General features: G+C 39.0%; 1 non-coding gene across 1 annotated transcript; it reads left to right on the top strand.

Annotated features, from left to right (window-relative positions):
- The first annotated feature begins 10028 nt into the window (after positions 1-10028).
- Positions 10029-10154, top strand: LOC123453465. Its single transcript, XR_006632846.1, has one exon. It is a non-coding gene; the product is annotated as a small nucleolar RNA SNORA27 (small nucleolar RNA).
- The last annotated feature ends 381 nt before the right edge of the window (positions 10155-10535 follow it).

Below are 10535 nucleotides of genomic sequence, written 5' to 3'. Positions count from 1 at the left end.
AATCCTAAACATATATGCACCTAACATGGGGGCTCCCAAATTCGTCAAACAAACACTATTAGAACTAAGGTCACAGATAACACCAAACACAGTGGTGGTGGGTGACTTTAACACCCCACTCTCATCAATTGACAGGTCATCCAGGGAAAGAATAAACAGAGAGGCATCTGGACTAAATGAGGTCATAGAAGGAATGGACCTAACAGATATATACAGGACATTTCATCCAAAGGCTGCAGAATATACATTCTTTTCAGCAGCACATGGAACATTCTCTAAAATAGACCATATATTAGGACACAACGCAAATCTTAACAAATTCAGGAAAATTGAAATAATTCCTTGCATTCTATCTGACCACAATGGGATTAAAGTACAAATCAGTAGCAAAATAAACACACCAAAATAATTAGCTTTCCTATATACTAACAACAAACAGGCAGAAGATGAAGTCAGGGAATCTCTCCCATTCACAATTGTGTCAAAAATAAATTAACTAATTAATAAATAATTACCTTGGAATAAACCTGACCAAGGAAATGAAGGATCACTACAATGAGAACTTTAAAACACTCAAGCGAGAAATTACAGAAGACACTAGGAAATGGAAAGACATCCCATGTTCTTGAATTAAAAGAATCAATATTGTGAAAATGTCAATCTTACTAAAAGCAATCTACACGTTATTGAAATCCCCATTAGAATTCCAATGGTAATTTTTAGGGAAATAGAAAAAACTATCATAAAATTCATTTGGAAACACAAGAAAACTTTGAATAGCCAATACTTTTGATCAACAAAAATAAGACTGGGGGCCAGGCATGGTGGCACACTCCTTTAATCCCAGCACTTGGGAGGCAGAGGTAGGTGGATCACCATGAGATCAAGGCCACCTTGAAACTATATAGTGAATTCCAATGAGGTCATAGAAGGAATGGACTTAACAGATATATACAGGACATTTCATCCAAAGGCTGCAGAATATACATTCTTTTCAGCAGCACATGGAACATTCTCTAAAATAGACCATATATTAGGACACAAAGCAAATCTTAACCAATTCAGGAAAATTGAAATAATTCCTTGCATTCTATCTGACCACAATGGAATTAAACTACAAATCAGTAGCAAGAAAGGCTATAGAGCATACACAAAATCATGGAAACTAAACAATACGCTACTAAATGATGAATGGGTCAATGAAGAAATCAAAAAGGAAATCAAAAAATTTATAGAGTCAAGTGAATTCCAGGTCAGCCTTGGCTAGAGTGACACCCTACCTGAAAAAACCAAAATAATAATAACAATTATTATTATTATAAGGCTGCTGTATCACCATACCCAATTTTAAGCTATATTACAAAGCCATAGTAACAAAAACATCATGGTGCTGGCATGAAGACAGAAAAGTAGATCAATGGAACAGATTAGAAGACCCATATGTTAATCCAGGCAACTACAGCCATGGTACTTTTGACCAAACTGCCAAAATTACTCATCGACAGCCTCTTCAACAAGTGGTGCTGGGAAAACTGGATATCTTTATGTAGAAGGATGAAAATAGATCCTTGTCTTTCTCCATGCACAAGAATCAAATCCAAATGGTCAAGGACCTTAATATCAGACCTGAAACTCTGAAACTGCTACAGGAAAAAGTAGGAGAAACCCTTCAACATATTGGCATAGGCAACAATTTTCTGAATATAACACCAATTGGTCAGAAAATAAAACCACTAATTGACTACTAGGATCTCATGAAATTACAAAGCTTTTGCACAGCAAAGAACACTGTGAATAGAGCAAAAAGACAACCTACAGAATGGGAGAAAAGATTTGCCAGCTATACATCTGACAGAGGATTAACATCCAGAATATACAAAGAATTAAAAAATAATAATAAATCAAACAACCCAGTTAAAAATTGAGCTATGGAACTAAATAGAGACTTCCCAAAAGAAGAAATACAGATGGCATATAAATATCTAAAAAAGTGTAGTACATTCTTAGCCATCAGGGTAATGAAAATTAAAACTGCTTTGAGATTCCATCTCACTCCTGTCAGAATGGCTACCATGAAGAAAACAAATGACAGTAAATGTTGGTGAGGATGTGGCAAAAGGGGAACACTTCTACACTGTTGATGGAATGTAGTCTGGGACAGCCATGGTGGAAATCAATGTAGAGGTTCTTGAGACTGCTAAAAATAGATGTACCATATCATCCAATTATAGCACTCCTAGGCATATATCCTAATAACTCTTCTCACTATCTTAGAGATACTTGCACAACCATATTTACTGCTGCTCTATTAACAGTAGCTAGGAAGTGGAACTAGCCTAGATATGCCTCAACAGATGAATGGGTAATAAAGGTGTGGCACATTAACACAATGGAGCTGTATTTGGTGGTAAAGAAAAATGAAATTATGAAATTTGCTGGGAAATGGATGGATCTGGAAAGGATATTACTAAGTGAGGTACACCAGGCTCAGAAAGTCAAATGTCACATGTTCTTTCTCATTTGTGGATCCTAGCTACAAATGTTTAGACTTGTGCATGAGCTGGAACCAAAAATTGGTAGCAGAAGCCAGTAGACTAGAGAAAGGCTGTAAGGGAGGGAGGAAAGGGAAGGTCTTAAGGGGATGGTATTGTATATATATGTAAGTAGAAGAACAGATTACAGGGAGTGGAATGGTCTAAGCAAGGCCAGGGGAAGAGATTGAATAAAAGAAGTGTAGGGGGAGAGTCAATCAAAATTCAAGATATTCTGAATAAGACACATGAAAGCCTACTTTTTTGGATAATGGTACACCCAGAAGCCATAGATTACTGCTAGAAAATTTTCAATGCCAGGGTTGGGATACCTTCCAGTGAGTTGTTGACCAAAGAGGTCCCTGCTGCCTCAAAAACATTACAGGCTATTGTCAAAGCCCTTGGTTTCCCACAAAAAAAGATGGGAAGCCCTATTGCTGAAGACTTCACATGGCTGGGCAGCAAGGTCACTGAGAAATCAAGCCGAGGTTGATCTGAAAATCTTCTCCCTGTAGACCAGCCAACTGAAAGTTGGGAAAAAATAAAAAACTGCACTGCATGTGGCCTATGGGAGACAGAAGTCATCAATAGTGAAAACAGTGGACACTGGGAGCCTCAAGTTTGGCCAGACAGGCCAAATGATTGAACATGGGAAACCAACTGCTATCTAATTGGATTGGAGGCCCGCTCTATGGGAGGAAATACATGCCTGGTACCGACAACCTAATCAAAAGCCTATGGTAGGGGGGGTCATGAGCCTTAGGGCTATAAAGTATGCTCTTGTCTGACTAAATACATGTATTATGCTCACCAAACTGTCCTGTAAGCACCACAGTTAATGTCCATATTCATATATTAATGCTACCCTCCACTTTTGGTTGGAGAAACTTCTCTGTTCAGATGGCGGTGACCACTGGGATGACCCAAAAGACAACATAGTGCTGAGAAGAAGTGATGGAGGATGACCTCATAATGCCTTACACTACCTACATAAGACCATCATAAGAGGAGGGAAGGATCATGGCATCCAAATAGAGGAGAGACTTATTGAGATGAGGAGTGGATGTGATGGAGAGGGTAATTTCAAAAGGGAAAAGGGAAGGAGGGGGGTATTACCATGGGATATTCTTTATAATCATGGAAAATGTTTAATAAAATTGAGAAAAAAAAGAAGTGATGGAGGAGTGTCCAACACTAAAACATCTCTTTCACACCTTCCAAGGCTCAGGGTCCATTGCAAAAGAGGTGGCGGAAAGAATGTAAGAGCCAAAAGAAGGGTATGATTCTTTACAATGCAACTGTCCAGACAAAAATTGACCTCAAGATCCACGACCTCGCAGTGCCTAGCAATACCTTCACAAGACCCTCATAACAGGAGAAAAACATGATGACATCAAAATAAAAGAGAGACTAATGGAGAGAGGGAGGGGATATGATGGAGAGCAGAGGGGAAAGTGGGGGAGGGGAGGAATTATCATGGTTTATTGTCTGTAAGTATAGAAGTTGTTAATAAAAAAAGATTGCTTTTGCTATCCAGGGTCTTTTGTGTTTCCATATGAATTTTAAGATTTTTTTTTCTATTTCTGTGAAGAATCATGCTAAATTTTGATTGTGATTACACTGAATTTGCAGATTGCTTTTAGTAGGATGGCATGTTTCAAAATATTAATTCTTCAGGTCCATGAGCATGGGAAGGTCTTCCCATCCATTTCTCTCTTCAGTGTTTTAAAGTTTTTATTGTAATTGTAGGGGGTCTTTCACTTCCTCAGGTAGGTTATAATTTCAAGGTCTTTTTTTTTTATTAAAGATAAGTCTATTTATTCAATACACTTTTAAAAAAGATGTCTAGTAGCTCAGCATATGTTTTCAGTACTAATTTGACCAAAGGGAAATACAATCAATGTGCTTGAGGGACAATCAAAGGATTGGCCTGGTATAATTCTTTTGCCTCAGGAAGTAATAGACAGTGAACTCCAGTAGACAGATGTGATAGACAATGATAATCTAGTATTTTTTGAGGCAGGGTCTTGCTCTATCTCAGTTTGACCTGGAATTTACTATGTGTAGCCTCAGGGTGGCCTTGAAGTCATAGCAGTCTTCTTACCTCTGCCTCCTGAGTGCTGGAATTAAAGGTATATGCCACCATACCCATTCTTAAAAAAATATTTATTTAGGCTGGAGGGTTGGCTTTGTGAGTAAGGTGCTTGCCTGCAAAGCCAAAAGACCCAGGTTCAATTCCCCAGGACCCATGTAAGCCAGATGCACAATGTGGTGCACGCATCTGGAGTTTGTTTGCAGTGGCTGGAGGCCCTGGAGCACCTGTTCTCATATTCTCTCTCTCTGCTTCTTTCTGTCATATAAATAAATAAATAAAAGTGAAATGTATTTAAAATATCTATTTGCAAGCAGATAGAATGGGGGTGATGGGCACACCAGAACCTCCTGCCACTACAAACAAATGTGCCGCTTTGTGCATCTGTCTTTATGTAGGTACTGGGAAATTGAACTCAGGCTGTCAGGCTCTGTGAGCATGCTCCTTTCACTGCTGCACCCATCACTATAGCCCAGCAATATTTTTCTCTGTTTTTGGTTTTAACTCAGGAGTATTTAAATTATTATTTAATGCGGGGGGGGGGGGGGCTTTTCCCAGTGTTGTGCTGTAGATTGGCCCTAGGGTCTCAGGCATGCTGGGGACATGTTCTACTATTGAGCTACACTGCCAACCTAGAAGACCATTTTGAGTATCTTTTGGTAGCATAGAGGATTTTTTTTCCTGTTCACTCACCTATCAAGAGATCTAAATGGTATCTCTGAGATAAATGAACCTTAAGTGAGAGTAGACTGAGGGCTGACGTGGTGGTGCAGGCCTTGTGGTGCCAGCGCTCAGGCTGAGGCAAGGAGGGTTGTGGCTTCTGGGCCGGCCTAGCAGCTGAGTGATTGCCAAGCCAGTGTGGCCTGTATAGTGAGACCAGACTAACAGAGGGAAAGAAAAACCGACCCAGACCTAGATTGTTACAGTCTCTATGAGAGGTAGAAGGGAAATGGAAAAACTAAATTTTAGAAAGAAAAGGAACAGATTCGTTTCAAGGTGTTTTCTTTTGAAGCCAGTATAAATGAGGTTATTTCCTTCATTTGTTTCTCCATATGTTTATTGTTGATGTATAAGAAAGCTACTGATTTTGTTGCTTAATTATGTATCCTGACACTTTGCTAAAGCTTTTATGAGTTCTAGGAATTTTTTGATGGATTCTTTAGGATATCTTATATGTAATATATCATCTGCAAACAAGGGTACTTAAGCTTTCTTTTTTTCTATTTTTATACCTTTTGTTTCCTTATCTTATCTTATTGGTCTAGCTAAAAGTTCAAGTCTATATTGAATAGAAATGGATGAAGTGGACACCTTTATTTTGTTTCTGATCTTAGCAGAAAAAAAAAAGTAGGCAATGTGAGGATGCTTTAAAAAAAGCTGCAAGAGGAACAGTAATGAAAGTGCAGTCAAAAGTAACAACAGGGGATGGGGAGATGGCTCAATGGTCAACAGTGCTGGCTTGCAAAGCCTGTTGGCACAGGTTTGATTCCCCAGTACCCACAAAGTGGCGCATGTCTCTGGAATTCATTTGCAATGGCAGAGTCAACTGTCACTACATACTCTCCCTTACTCCCCGCCCCACATAAATACATAATTTTAAAGTAACAATGGGGGGGGGGAAGTGGCCCCTGATGGGGAGGAGAAGCACAGTAGAGCAAACAGACTAGAATAGAAAATAAATGGAACTTGAAATATATTCCTCCCTCACTGACCAGAAGATACGGCTATTCTTAGGTGGCCAGAGTTCATCAGAGTACGTATGTGAGGGTTGATTCTCTAGCTTAAACCTCCTATATCACACAGTTTCTGAAAGACAGGTTTTTGTGTGACATCCCCTCTCCCTGTGTTCCTGAATGAAGGTTTGGCATGTCCCTTCCTGGGCGAATGCCAACGCCTGGCTCTGGCTCCTTACACATCTTATGCTTAATGTAACACTCTAAAAACTGTAATAATTCTCAAACTTTAAGTTTCTTCTTTGAAATGCAATTGCCAGCAGGGCTTTCTCTCAGGAGAGTGTGCTTTATCAGTGCCAGGGCGCATAGAAGTTTGATGTAAGCAAACAGCTGGCCCCTTGCCAGAGGCAGAGAATGGGGATGAGAGAGTCAGGCAGCATTCATCTCGCTGCTTTTGCTCACCTATCTATCTCAAGCTCTCTTCGTCTGCCTTCATCTCACTTCTTCCTATTTAGGAATCAAATCAAAGGGTCATTACCCATCTCAAATGCAATGCCGTATCAACTTACAAAGACATATGAACAGTGAACTGGGTGGTACCCCGAGTGTGAAGTTAGTTGTGAAAAGCCCAAAGACAAAGGAGCTCAGTCTCCCAGACTGAAACTTAAAATGCATTATCAAACACAAGCACCACCACATAAGCTGTTAACGGTCAATTATTTCTAAATTAATTACCAATAATGGTTAGCATTTGCAGAGCTCCAGGTGTGAGCACACATAATAGATACCTCTAATCCTGGGAAGGTCTCTGGAAGATATATTTTGTTTTTCCATTGAAAGCACAGTTCAGAGAAAAAGTAACCTTCATATTACCATAGTCTTATTAAGTAACAATTAATCAGGACTCCGACAAGAACTCCACAATTATTTTTAACATTATACTTGGGCTGTATTGAATAAAATGTCCCTCATTGGCTTATGTGTTTGAATACCTGGTGAATAGCTGGTGGCACTTTGGGAAAGTTGAGGCACCTTCAAGAGGAACAGCCTTACTGGAGGAGGCGTGGCACTGGGCACAGGCCCTAAGATTTTACAGTTCTGTTCCCCTTGCCAGTATCAGCTCAGCTCACTCCTGCTGCTTCCTCCATGCTGATATGCGACGATGCTGTGGCTTATGCTACATTTCGCTGTCCATGATGAAATCTCCCTGGAATCTGCAAGCCAAAGTAAATTCTTCCCCTCCATAAGCTGCTTGTGGTCAGATGTTTTGTCCTACCAATGAGAGGGTAACTACCACATACTCTACACATCATCATTTACACATTGCCATTCATCTCTGACATCAGACACACTGTGGTGTGTTTGCAAGTACTCTACAGTGACCAACGAATTGTTCTTTTAAAAGATAAAAATATTCTTCGATGAAGATTCTAATAAATAAAACTACTTGAATAAGAGATTAGAATGTTTAAGAAACAGTAGTTGAGTAGCTAGTCATTTTCTTCCCCTTTCCCTCCTACTTTACAATATTTTGCAATGAAATTGGGGCAGAGCTATACGTGGACAAAGTAGGTGATGCTTGTATCTGTAAGACTGCCATGTAATAAGTTAATTGTCTGATTCACCACTGAATCCACAATCATGCAGAGTATCCAAATATTGAGAAATATATGCACATAATGAATAAATGAATGGAACGTAGAGCTAGTCACATTGATGCTAACTGAAATAAATCATCCTTCATACATCAGGCTAATTCAACCCTGAGAATAATGATAAATACATAAAAATGGGATCCTTTTAGAATGCTTTATTCCCATGGCCATGCCTCCCTGACAGTTCCCAGTCTTGTCAGAATGCTTCATGATTTCTGCTTTGACTGCAGAATTATAAAATCAATGCTATAGGGTAAACAGAAGGTATCGAGAAAACAGGCCATATGCCAAGGAGTAAAGCCCATGATTATCATGAACAACAGGGTCTATGACCCTGAAAATGATTACATGCAGCCCTTAATTAATCTCCCAACAGTTTGAGAGTTTGTTGAAAGTTGAAATGCCATTAAAAACAGTTACACACTTCCAAAAATTTTCAGGTACTCAGACTAGGTAATTCAATATATTTGATCTGTAAGAAGCCTCACTCATATATGAATTCACAGCCTTTCTTTACATTCTCTTCTTGATTCTGCTTTATATTCCAACTCACACAGAGGCAGAGTGGGTAAGGGATATCCTGCCTATCTGTTGCTTTGCTGAAAATTAAGTTGCTGGAAATAAAAGTTTTGCAGTCATTTAAGGTAGCCTTCAGCATCCCTTCACCTCTGTTTTCTTACAAAGCTCCCAGCACTCAATTTCACTTTTCTCTCAAAAGGCACCAAGCTGACTCTATACTAGGTTAGAGGTGAGATTCTGTCTCACCTAAGGACTAAATTTCCTGCAACTGCTTAGCTCTGCCTCTCCACCAATCAAAATCCCAGTTCCATTTCAAATGGTTGTTTAAAAAATAATGTAAGTAAGTTAACTTCATATTACCATATGATATTCATGTGTTTTTTTCCTAATTTTTGAGATAGCTTCTTGGGTACATTAGGCTGGCTTCTAATAGCAACCTGAAAGAGATAATGTATGTTTCAAAAAATTACAAACAAAAGTAAAAGCATGGGCTGGAGAGATGGCTTAGTGGCTAAGCTCTTGCCTGTGAAGCCTAAGGACCCTGGTTTGAGGCTTGATTCCTCAGGACCCACGTAAGCCAGATGTACAAGGTGGTGCATACATCTGGCGTACATTTGCAGTGGCTGGAGGCACTGGTGCACCCATTCATTCTCTCTCTCTTCCTCTCTTGCTCTCTCTCTCTTTCTCCCTCCCTCTTTCTATCTCTGTCTGTCTGTCACTCTCAAATAAATAAATAAAAATAAACAAAAAAATTATTCAAAAAAAGTCAAAGCGATGTAGTGGTAATTTTCCCTTATACCTGCTACCATAATATTTTAGGTATTCTTCTTAAATCTTATTTTTTTTTAATTTTTTTTTGGTTTTTCGAGGTAGGGTCTCACTCTGGTCCAGGCTGACCTGGAATTAACTCTGTAGTCTCAGGGTGGCCTTGAACTCACGGCGATCCTCCTACCTCTGCCTCCCGAGTGCTGGGATTAAAGGTGTGCGCCACCACGCCCGGCTTTCTTCTTAAATCTTTATGTGTGTCTGCATATACATAAATAAATAGAAATACACAATCTCTTCTCCTAATGAATAGGAAGTAGCCCACTCTGCATTGTGTCAGATACCTGTTTTTAAAGTACTTAATAACATGGCCTGACCCCTATATGAGTACATAAAGAGCTCATTATTCTAAATGTTTCTAAAAGCTGGTCAGTATTCCACTGCATAAATGGACTATAATTGGTTTAAGTAGTGCCATACTAATAAGATAGTTAGTTGCTTTTTAATATTTTACTTTTAAAAATAATAGTTCAATGAACAGTTTGTAGATAGATATTTGGACATGTCCCTAGGGGAGGTGTTATTGGACATACCCATCTATGACGGATATTGCTAAACGACCTTCCACAGGACACCACCAACAGCATGTCAGAATGCCTAAACTTTCACTACCAAAATATTCTGATATTTGGGGATCACAAGAAAGAAAATAACAGTTACCCCAAATTTTAATTTGTACTTTTTTGTTATAAGGGTAACTGACCATTTTTCATCTGTTTAAAAGTTTGTGTTTCTTCCCCCTTTCACTTTGCCATTTGGACTTATGTCTTTATTGGCCATTCAAGTGGGGCAAAGGAAATACCCTTTAAAACTCAGGCAAACTTAGTGTTTGTCTTATAACCTGTCAGGGGAGACGTTGAAAAAAAAAGTTTGTGTTTCCTTTTCTGTAAATAGTTTATTCATATCTAACCAATAGTAGGAATCTTCGGCAGCACTTAAGCCTGTGAAAAGCATTTAATATGTTTCTTGTAAAGAGAGTTAAGCACCAAATTAATCCTAAAATGGTGCTATTTCAGACAACATACAACTGTGAGATGAAAACTTTAAGCACTATGAGGAGAACATGTCACTGGGGAAAAAGCAATTTTTGAAATCTTCTTTTAAGAATAAGAAAAACCAACATAAAAACTTAAGTCATCTGACAAACACAATTTGATTTTGATTCTGGGAAAACTAGAGCTCACACTCAAGATTCCTCTCACAAAAGTCAGTCCTTCAACCCTTCCCGTAAGGCCCTAGG

The sequence above is a fragment of the Jaculus jaculus genome, chromosome 11 (genome assembly GCF_020740685.1).
Source record: "Jaculus jaculus isolate mJacJac1 chromosome 11, mJacJac1.mat.Y.cur, whole genome shotgun sequence".
NCBI classification, from domain to species: domain Eukaryota; kingdom Metazoa; phylum Chordata; class Mammalia; order Rodentia; family Dipodidae; genus Jaculus; species Jaculus jaculus.
Note: the sequence above shows the minus strand (reverse complement) of the source record. Positions and strands in the feature narration are given on the sequence as shown.